Here is an 8,435-nt window from a genome sequence, read left to right as displayed (position 1 = left end):
GTGTTGTGAGTGGGCGTTATTGTCTTGGAAGATGTTTAGTAGGGAGTTATAGTCTTTTATATAATAATATTTTGTGTTCTTCCACATCCGTTTAATCCTCCTAACCCTTCTTTTATATTCTTATAGTTTCTTTTAGATTCTTATAGTCCTTTAGATATACCTTCTGTTTTAATACTTTTTAGTTCTACATATTCTAAATGATTGTATCCCCCCCCCGACTTGTACTGGTCTATGACCGTAATCATAGTTGCCCCCGGGAAATTCCCATTTTCCAGCTGTTGCTAGCTGGCACGGCCTTCTGGCACGGCGGCCATTTTGGAACTGGGCAAAGCAGCATCAAAAGTCACTTCTGAGCATGCTCCGCGCCAGTTCCAAAATGGCGGCAGCGCTACTTCCGGTCAGCTATTTCCGCCCGGTCCCTTATTTCTCTGACAGCAACTTGGCAGGTATGCGTAATAAATTTTTGATGATGATGATGATGATGGTCTCTCTCTCTCTCTTAAGTAAGACAGAATAGCAACAGAAAACTTCTGACTCCACCCAGCTCAATAGTGCCACCTTGTGACAAAACTATATAATGTCACTATCCACACCTCAGGTATCCTGGACTTTGCATCCTTCTGGTCCACAACAAAGTTTAGCCATCTTCAAGTCTAGCTCAACATTGACAACTGCTTGCTTGAGCTGGCTGGGGAATAGCCATAGCAGCAAGTATTAAAACAAGCATAGTTTAAGGACCATTGATTTTATTCCTCTGTTGGTGTTTAACTCCAGAGAGGCAACAGCAATAAAAAGGAACCTCCAAAGTACTACAGGTGTTCTTCCTTTATTGCTGAAGCTATATGGGCCACATATAATGGCCGGACATAAGTGGTTTTAGTGCTTCCTTTATAGGCAGCCTCTTGCGATGACCGCTGCGAAGGTCTCTGTGCTAGCCATTATCCCTTGCATTCCCAGAGAGAGGAGTCTTGGTCTTATCAGGCAAAGACAGGGAAAGAGGCAACACATTCATGTGCACATTGCATGGCCAAACAGCAACTCTTGTTTGTGCCCCAGCTGGAGAAATCCAGGTGAGAGCTCTCTGTTTTTATTTCCAGCAGAGCCTCGGGGGAATGTTGGCTCGGCGGCCTCTAGGAGCCTGCACACTCCACCTCCCAATGCCAGCTGATCAGTGGACCCCATGGGCTGGTAAAACAGCATGAATGTGCTCTGTGTTCTGAGACTTCCTCTATTTGATGTGGCAACATGCTCAAACCAACAGCTCTGCGCTTGTTAGTCTGGACCCATGCCTGTGGGAACAAGTATGCGATTCTAAGCGAGCAGAGTCTCCCCAGCAGGGGATAGGGAGTTGGCTAGAGCTTCACATTTATTTAGCCTCAACATTGTAATAACTGCTGCAGCTGCACAGGAAACAGAAGGGGCTCCAGGTGAGTCTAGAAGGGGCTTACACTTCAGGTAAGATGAATAAGGCAAAGAAGAAGATTAATGGAGTGCTTGATACAAAGACTGGCGCTGATAGGGGATAGAATATAGTAAACAAGCAAGCACCCAGTTGCTGAGTGAGGAACTGTTGTCCAGTGGAAATGTGTGCTGGGTCACCTGCAGTTTGCTGGGTTTTTTTTTTTGGGGGGGGGTTCAATTGCATATCAGAAATTTAGGTTTAAGGAAATAAGGTGGATTGAAATTTTTCGTTGCTGTGGTGCAAGAAATCCACATTAAAACAAAAAACAACAACAATATCTGTTCGCAGTTACAAAAGTGAATAATAATAATAATAATAATAATAATAATATAATTATTTATACCCCGCCCATCTGGCTAGGTTTCCCCAGCCACTCTGGGTGGCTTCCAACAGGATATTAAAATACAAGAGTCTGTTAAACATTAAAAGCTTCCCTAACCTTCAGATGTCTTCTAAATGTCTGCTAGTTGTTTTTCTCTTTGACATCTGGTGGGAGGGTGTTCCATAGGGCGGGTGCCACTACCGAGAAGGACCTCTGCCTGGTTCCCTGTAACATTGCTTCTCGCAGTGAGGGAACCAGCAGAAGACCCTCAGCACTGGACCTCAGTGTCCGGGCAGAACGATGGGGGTGGAGACGCTCTTTCAGGTATTGTACTTAAGGATATCATTTGAGTGGAGGTATTAAGCATGGACAAGCATTTCTTTGCATGCCCAGCCACATACTCTCCCCCCCCCTTTCCCCAGAAGCTGGACCTGATATCAAAGGAGAAGACATGAGAACATAAATTGGCTACAACTTTACAACTTTATTTAAATTTCAGACATAGGAAACCTTGGCATAGCACCAGGCATGTATCCCTCTCAGCCCCCTGCTGGGGGTCTGAGGCATGGCAGGGTCAAATGCGAATATGGAACCACAGCAAAACGTGTTTACGCAGACGCGATGCAGGGGGGAGTTCTATGGCCCACCTGTTGTGCGCTTGTGGAAGAGACTCCCCTCAAGACCCTTCTAACAGGGTACTGTGTTATCGCCATCACGGAAGGGGTGAGTCACTACTTCAGCCCTTCATCAGTTATCAGACTAAAGGATTCCGCCCAAGGCCTAAAACCCGCCACTCGAGACTGCAAAATCGCAATCTCACTGCAAAGACCACCTACAATTGAAACCATTCCTGCTTCATAGCTCCCAATCAATGTTCGTTCCCGATAGCAGTGAGGTGTACTCCGCCAGGTCTGAAAAGGTCCAACTTGTAGTTTTAAGGTCCGGACGTCTGATCCCTCGGCCACCAAGACACAGGGCCGCATTGCGTAAAGCCCTGTTGGTTTTTATGAAGGTGTAATTGAGGTGAGAAGGCTTGAAGGCCCCTCTCCATCGCAGGGGCAAAGGGGCTCAGACCAAAAGATGGTGTTGTCTGGGCACATTGCCTGGATTCTTTCAATGTCCACGATTGCTGCCATGATTAAATTGATGCTCTTTTGTGCAACCAGATCATTCTTGCCCAGATGAATGAGCATCCTGGGGACCGTGCGAAGTGCCTGCCTATTGCAATTTCAGCATGAGGGCACTCTAGCGCATCCCTCGTTATTTGTCATGAGCGGACCGGAGTGGAGCCTGCAACAACTCGGTGTGCTTTAGTTGCCCTGCCCCCCTGGCTGCCATGGATAGGCCAAATTTGAATCTGGGTTTGGCGGGATCCTGGCAGGCTCTGTGACAGCCGTGGGAGTGGAGCGATGGCCGACCAAAGCAGCGTGGCTTTGGGAAGACAGGGAAGTCGCACGCTGGGCTGCAAACGTGGCCCACCACCGGTACTGGGTGAGCGGCTATTTTAGGTAGGGCATGAAAGAGGTATCATCATGCAAAGAGGATATTTTTCTTGTTTGGTATGGGCACCTGCGTCTCACCCAGACAACCTGCTGATGGAATTATCATCCTGGTACCTGCTTGTACAAAGCTTACAGCATCCACTCCTCATTGAGCATTTGTTCTTATTTGCCCGATGACAATGAGCATCTATCCCGATCTGCTAGCCTGGAGGTCGTCTTCTTCTCATCCTTCCTGGGACCACATCTCAGAGGTAAAAGTAGGCAGAGCAATAAACACACATTTTACCTTTGTTTCAGCAGCCTAGTTTCTCCACACACTCACATGGGCTTCTCTACTCTTCAGAGGTCAAATGCAAATTCCAGTCAGGCAAAAATATTTGGGGTACATGAAGGGTGTGAGCAGAGCAGGGATGGTCAGGGAAGAGCCATGAGAGCCAAACAGAGAGGATCGGCCCCTGAGACTGAGGTTCGCCACCCTGGCATAAAGTTGCATCCTAAGAGGGAGAAAACACTTTTTTTTTGCTGTTAAATTTATTATATAGTTTTATTTTCTTAACAGCATACTGCTCTGGGAAGTTATGCCATCTTACACACTTTCAAAATAAAGCTCTATGTACAACTTTCAAATATTGAGTCATGTTGTAAGATGATTTATTTATTTTTAAAGCATCACAACAGGATACAATAAAATGCAAAGGGTTTAAATTGCAGGGGAGACAAATGCAGGCAGTTCATGTAGAGTTAAGATATATCTTAAAGATACGATCAAATGAAGTAATGGGAAAACAGCCAAAATAACTTACAAAGCCACTTCCTTTGGGGGGTGTTGGGCCAAGAGGTGGCTAATTTGTGACCTGCAAGTGTTGTTGACCCTGCTGGGAATTAAGAGTCCAGCAACAGCGACAAGAGCACAGTTTAGCTACCCCTGTTTGAAAGGACTCCTGGAAGAATACCTCTGAAGGGTGCTTGGGGTTTCACACTAGGCTCTGCAAACAGTAGAGGGGCCATGGTAAATCTATGGACATTATCGTCTGCATCACATAATCACATGAGTAGAGGCTTGCAGATGAGAAGACATTGATCAAAGAAGTGCGGCCCAGAAGAAGGAGCAGGAGCTGTCTGAAAGCACGCCCTGAAAATAAAAAGACTAACAGGTCTTGTGGCTTGGGTGCCTTGCGCAACTTTGAGGAAGAGCATCCTGTCTGCATGAGTGAGCCTTTCTTTTCATGCGCGGTTCCCATGCTCCTCATTAGAAATCTGCTGATTGCTCTGTCAGATGTCGTCGCCGTTGTTTTCCATAAAGTATTTCTTTATTTCATTTTGTTACGTAAGTAAAGAAAGCAGTTGCAAACCTCAGAGGAGGACAAACAGAACAAGAAAAGGAATTTTTTAAAAAAGGATAATACAGTAAAAGAGAGAAAAGCAAACGATACGGCAGGGTTGCAAATGCTTAGCATCAAGTGCCTTTTGGGAGGGAGCACTTCGAAGCTAAAATGGTAAGATGTCATACTATTATATGAGATATACCAAGAATAATGGACGACCACTGACCTAAACTGTCTCCAAAAATTGAGCTGTGAGAGTAAGAGGTTGACTGTGCTCTCCCGATCAAGTAACAAACACCAGGAGAGGCCACCAGATACCCTCAAACTTATCAGTCTTAGTAAAACCTTTATACCGTTGGACCTGAAAGGAAAAACACGTTAAAGTGCAAGTAAATAAATAGGCAGGAAGTTAATCGGCATTTCTGTGCGCTGCTCAGGTTCGCCAGAAGTGGCTTAGTCATGCTGGCCACATGACCCGGAAGCTGTCTGCAGAGAAACGCCGGCTCCCTCGGCCTTATAGAGCGAGATGAGTGCTGCAACCCCAGAGTTGTCCGCGACTGGACCTAATGGTCAGGGGTACCTTTACCTTGACTATTGTGTAAATGGTTTTTGTTGTTTGTTTGTTTGTTTTTAAGAGCCACAACAACCAATTCTACTCTTGGACCTTTCCTTCTTGAAAAAGTGCACATCTTTTTTATGGGCTCCTTTGGAAGGGCAGGCAAGATAGAAAATTAATAAATAAAATGAATATGCTAATGGAAAGGAGAGAAAAATAAATACTGGCCTACTACTGTATTAGGATTGAATGAATGAAAACTGTCAAGTGATTTATTACTGTTCTCAGCAGCTTTGAGGCAGGAGCCATTCAGAGCCTGTTGGCTCATCAAGATTGGCTTCCTCTGTGCAGTCCAATGTTGTGTACACACGATACCTTCAAAGCACATTTGAGGAACATTCTCTTCCTCGGAGAATTCTGGACACTGTCCCACAGAGTTGGATCTTCTTGCAGTCCATGGGACTCTCAAGAGTCTCCTCCAGCACCATAATTCAAAAGCATCAATTCTTCGGCGACCCGCCTTCTTCGTGGTCCAGCTCTCACTTCCATACATCACTACTGGGAAAACCATAGCTTTAACTATACGGACCTTTGTCGGCAAGGTGATGTCTCTGCTTTTTAAGATGCTGTCTAGGGGCCTACTTAGGACAGTGTACCCCATCTTGCGCAATTTTTGCAGCCTTCCCCAACCATGCGCCCTCCCAGATGATGGGACTACATCAGAGATGATGATGGACATTGTAGTCCAACACATCTGGTGGGCCCCAGCTTGGCGAAAGGGGACTTATTGGATGGCACTGTTGTCAAGCATGACATGGCTCCAGTGTTGCAGGGCCATACTCTAGCACGAATCTTTAATCCCGTAATGAACTGAGAAGGGGAAGTGAGGCCACAGCTCAAACGACGGGGCTGGGAGTAGCTATGGAGACCATCTTCTGTATGGTCGAGATTAGAGCCCAGCATAGAAAGCTTTGTGAGGTTAGAGCAGCAGAGTTGGACAACTTGACTCCTAATGAGCTTGCTTAAACCATCCCAGCTGTAGCTGACTCATGCAGCGGGGCTGAGAAGCAGCAGCCTCAATTGCTGCTCGTGTTTACCCTGGCATCCGTCCCAGAGGCACTTGGGACCGGCTGGAGTTTCCAAGGAGAGCAAAGGTGGGGCTCTGCGAGGGGAAAGAAACAAGAACCAACTTCCTCTGCTGGAAGGAAACACTGCGTTGAGCTCGGGGGGTGGGGGATGAATGTAAGGCTTCTTCGTAAGCACAAACCCAGGAGGATATGACGACAGCCAGGCGAGCCCCTGAATTAGACTCCCTGCCTTTGTATTCCCACAAAGAAGAAACAGGAGACTTTATAGGCCTTCCTTGCTGGGTGATCCTTGGTGAGCTGCCCCTTCTCAGCCTAGTCTATCTCACAGGATCGTTGCGAGAAGAAAATAGGGTGGCACCCTCCTTATTGCGGCTGCTGCTGCTCTCAACTTCTCAGAGAGTGATAAATACAAAGAACAGACAACCCTGTAGGGTAGGACTGGAGATTAATCCATTCCAGACTTTTAAAAACAACCCTTAAACAGCAATTTAACATGAATTTTACTATCTAACGAGACCATTGATCCATAAAATGAAAGCAATAAGCAATGTACTGCAGTCACACAATCAATCAATCAATCAATCAATCAGTAGCTGAACTGGGTTCCACACAGTCATAAAAACAAAACAAAAAGCCACAAAAACGCAAAATAAATAGCAAAAACAGACAGACCTCAGCACAACACTCAAAACGGAGCACGTTTGACTTCTGAAAAAAGTTCGCAAACTGGAACCCTTACAGTGCTTTGGTTCCAAGTTGTTTGAGTACCAAGGCATTTGAGAACCAAGGTACAACTGTATCTTGTAACCTTCCAGGAAGACTGTCTCTATTACAACCCTGGTATTCCTGATGCTCACACACAAGCTTTATTTTGCGCTAATCTCAAGTAGCGGTGAAGTTATTTGCAGGAGACGAATGGTAAATTTATTAGGTGAATCCCCAGGGGAGCCTGTAAACCAGGAAGGGGGCTGGGCAGGCCTTGGGTCCAAATATAGACCGTTCTGGCCACTCCTAATAGTGAACTCAGCTCGCGACAGGATTGTAGCTAAAACGGAACCCCTGAGAAATAAGATGAAGGTATCAGTATGCTTGGGGGAACTCCAAGCTCTGTAGAAGTACAAAACTTTAGGGGGAAAGCCCTAACGGTGCAGTCCTGCCATCCTAATGCAGCCCAACACTAAGTACAGCAGAATTTGAAGTGTCTGCCACCTCTGGCTGAATGGAAAACTGGGAGGGTTTGTGCGCAATTGAGTATCCCGGAGAGGGCATGGCTAGACATCACACACACACACACACACACACACACACACGTATACGGAGGCCTCCATTTTCCCAATACCATTTAAATTTTATTAAAATAATATCTTACCTTTCCAGCACATAAAGAGAAACAAAACAAACTCTGCGTCGCTGTCCTTTCTCCAAACTGTACGTCTTTTAAGCATCAACACTTTGCTTTTCTTGGGATGCTAGCCAGCCAGTTTCCCAATACTGTGTACAATACTGTAGTTTAGCGGCTGTCTCTTAGAAAATGTTTTATTGCCATCTACTGGACAATACAACAAACTGCATCTCAGGCATAAATGACGGAGTTTCACCACAGCAAGTGTTTTGGTAGCAACATTCCCCTTTCACAACAGCTTTAGGTTTGGCAAACATCATTAGTTGCCATATTGGCTCGCAAGCAACACAGGAAACAAACCTGGTAAGTGTAAAGGTCTTTACTAGGCCAGGTTTAACTCGTAAAGTAGCACAGTGCCTTTTCATGTGATGATAATGCATACTTCATCTTCTTTACTGATAGTCAAAGCAAAAATTTAAAAAAATCCCTCCAGTAGCACCTTAGAGACCAACTAAGTTTGTCATAGGTATGAGCTTTCGTGTGGCCACAGTGCATACCTTTCAGGGGCCACAGTGCATCATGGGAGCAACAGAGGTGACTCTTACTTTTGTACAGCAGGCTGCATCATTTAATAATAATAATAATAATAATAATATATTATAACAATTTAAAAGCAATAGGTTTTCAAGCACATCGCTCTCCATCCTGGCACCATCATAGGTCAAAGACACATTCCTGCCAGGTAAAAGCTCTTGGGAAGACGCAGAGTGAAGACCAGTGAAGAGTGTGGCCTGCAAAATGGGCACAGGGAGCCGCCTCGAGAGCTGCATTTGGCCCC

The 8,435-nt window shown here is 45.6% G+C and overlaps 1 long non-coding RNA gene across 1 annotated transcript; it reads right to left on the bottom strand.

Annotated features, from left to right (window-relative positions):
- Window positions 1-1,915: 1,915 nt before the first annotated feature.
- Window positions 1,916-7,787, bottom strand: LOC132592744 (uncharacterized). Its single transcript, XR_009558247.1, has 3 exons — window positions 7,625-7,787; window positions 4,838-4,972; window positions 1,916-3,780 (listed from the first exon to the last, which is right to left on the bottom strand). It is a non-coding gene; the product is annotated as an uncharacterized LOC132592744 (long non-coding RNA).
- Window positions 7,788-8,435: the final 648 nt, after the last annotated feature.

Source organism: Zootoca vivipara, chromosome 10, assembly GCF_963506605.1.
Source record: "Zootoca vivipara chromosome 10, rZooViv1.1, whole genome shotgun sequence".
In the NCBI taxonomy this organism is placed as follows: Eukaryota; Metazoa; Chordata; class Lepidosauria; order Squamata; family Lacertidae; genus Zootoca; species Zootoca vivipara.
Note: the sequence above shows the minus strand (reverse complement) of the source record. Positions and strands in the feature narration are given on the sequence as shown.